Genomic DNA, 2,860 nt, shown 5'->3' with positions numbered 1-2,860 from the left:
CGAAGTTTTTTATTTACTACACCTTTATTTTCATGTACATAATATATTTAAAAATGGACGCGATGTATGTGGTTATGTTTGTGGCAGACGCGTGGACAAGTATGGGGATTTAAAATGTGCTGCGCGGAAGCGTACACACATCCACGAAGACACACACACACGCTCATTCATCATTTCGAACGGGTTGGATCGACGACAAAGTTCTTTATTGCAAACGCATGTTTCTTTCCAGATTTAAAATTACTATTTCAATTAGATATTGGTCCACTTTTAACCTTTGCCATGGTCTTACGACCATTATTTATTGACTTCTCCCCTAGCGTACTTATTATTTAAACCCTGTAATTCACAATTTTATTTTTATTTTTTATTACAATCAATGTACACTCGTCATTACAGATAGCTCCAATGCGACGAGTGTACAGACAAAGTATACAGTATGTTCAATAAACATCGAATACAATAATTAATCAAGTACACAAATAATAATCATAGAGATATCTATGGATTGTTTTTAGATTTTGTGCACAATTATTATTACAATTGTTATACACATAATAAACACGAAATTATAGAGACATCTATAGATTTCAGATTTCTGTGCATAATTTCTACAAATTATACACACAGATTTTTGTGACAACAGGAATACTAATTTTCAGGAATCGTTTCAACAATGATCATATAAAATTGGCAAACTCTGATAGAGAAACGATCGATTTGGAGTCACAAAACCCCCAAATCTAACCAGCAGTTTGGTGAGTCGAACCATCGATCGCAGTGGTGCTAAATATATACGCTACCATTAAGCCAAACTGCTGGCTTATAACATATGTAAAGACTTAAGGTTTATTACTTCTTCCCCCAGATTGTTATTAAAATACTTTGTTTCAAAATTAAACTAGTTATATTCGGGTTTCAAACTGTTCAAACTGTTCTCTGATTGGTTGATTTTACCCAGCAGATTTTATATATACAACTACCAGCCCTTTGTTAAGGCACTTGCGATTGAACTGCCTAACTAGACTACGTAATTAATAACTTATTAACTGATTAAACTAGTAGCTTGTTACCGTAACTACTACATAAATTGTGCTATAATTCGAGACTTGTATCATGGATCTCAAAACATGTCAGCATAGATCTCGTAAAGACAAACTGCTTTGGGAAATATAATATAAGCATATCAAAATTGTGTTTATAATTTTTATCATCTACTCGTCCCCGTAACATGCGTTCCTATACCATTCTATACCATTACTAAAACGGGAAACGGGAATCGCATGCGTTATTGTGGCAACCATTCAACCGATTGCGATGATACTTCCATGAGTTATTGTGTGCATGCCCGTGATGATTTATGTAAAAAACGGGAACGGGAATTGCATGCGTTATTGTGGCATTGCAAGGTATGCTAGTATGTAATAAAACCATTCATAATTACAGACTAGGCCAGGGCATAGGATTTAATCGGGGGCTAAATTTGCTAATTTAACCTCTAAAGAGGGCTGGACACCAGCGCCTTGTCCATACAAACGTATTACACTTCTCCCTTCCTCAATTATGGCACTAGAGAAATTATTTTTTAATATGCTATGGATATCTACCATTGGGATGCATCTATCGTTTTATTTTTTTGATTAGTTATTTTTTATAGGAGCTAGGAGCCGCCAAACATCTATAAAATCGCCTCTTTTTTACACCCACGAAAAGAGTCCAGCGTGCTTATTTAACGGTCGATTTAAAAAAAAATACGTACATAGAAATTGCACAGAAAATATCTTTCTTATACTGATGATGAAATTTTTTTAAAAATTGATCCAGTTTTGGAGGTGAAAATAGGAGAATACGAAACCTCGATTTTGTCGATTTAAAATTCGTATTATCTGGTTGAAGCGCAAATGTCGCATTCACTCAATATATACATATATTGATATATATTGTCGCATTCTATATATATCGAAGAAAGGAACGGCAACAAAATTAAGGTTTCGGGTGTACAGCCCTCTTAAAAGAGTTTTCTCTAAGGTGACAATCTTTGTTTTTCGGCTTAAAAAGGGTAATAAGTGGTCTTAGGCGGTCAATGGATGCTTTTCCAATGACAATAGACCGCTCTATTAGTGTACAAAGCAAGAGGACAAAAATGTGGATTTTTTGTCCAAAAAAACAACTATCGTACCCTGTTCTCTGGTAATATGTGTCAAAATCATGGGACTTCTTTTCAAGATAAAATTGAGAAACAAACAAAATATTTGTTTTACTACATAGGTACATACCGGTCTCCGTGACGAGCCAGAATGTTAAATTACAGAAAATGCAAATATCGGAAGGCAAAGATCGAAAATCGAAAGATCTTAAGTCGAAAGATCAAAAAAAAAGGGTGCATGGTAAACGGTACATACTCACTTAATTTGCGCGAGCAGGGTACAACAGGAACAAGAGGAACAGGCTTTTCCTCCCGTATTCTGCGCGCGCACATTAATACGGGAGGAAAAGCCTGTTCCTCTTGTTCCTGTTGTACCCTGCTCGCGCAAATTAAGTGAGTATGTACCGTTTACCATGCACCCTTTTTTTTGATCTTTCGACTTAAGATCTTTCGATTTTCGATCTTTGCCTTCCGATGTTTGCATTTTCTGTAATTTAACATTCTGGCTCGTCACGTAGACCCGGTACATATGTACATATAGTATAAGATTATATTTTGACTAGAAGCTCGTAGAAATACTATACAAATAATTTTTGATATTTGAACTATATTCTTCACACCTACCATGTATCACGTAGTTTTGAAATATCAACGTTTGCTTGCAAATTAAAAAAAAAATATGCAAGGTAATGTATTATCTACAATATATGTATG

The 2,860-nt window shown here is 34.9% G+C and overlaps 1 protein-coding gene across 2 annotated transcripts in view; it reads right to left on the bottom strand.

Moving 5' to 3' along the window:
- Positions 1 to 2,860, bottom strand: part of LOC143909790 (uncharacterized) — a 743,449-nt gene that overhangs the window by 585,999 nt on the left and 154,590 nt on the right. The gene's annotated exons all lie outside the window — the stretch shown is intronic.

The sequence above is a fragment of the Arctopsyche grandis genome, chromosome 3 (genome assembly GCF_051622035.1).
Source record: "Arctopsyche grandis isolate Sample6627 chromosome 3, ASM5162203v2, whole genome shotgun sequence".
Classification (NCBI taxonomy): domain Eukaryota; kingdom Metazoa; phylum Arthropoda; class Insecta; order Trichoptera; family Hydropsychidae; genus Arctopsyche; species Arctopsyche grandis.
This window is presented reverse-complemented; position numbering and strand designations above follow the sequence as displayed.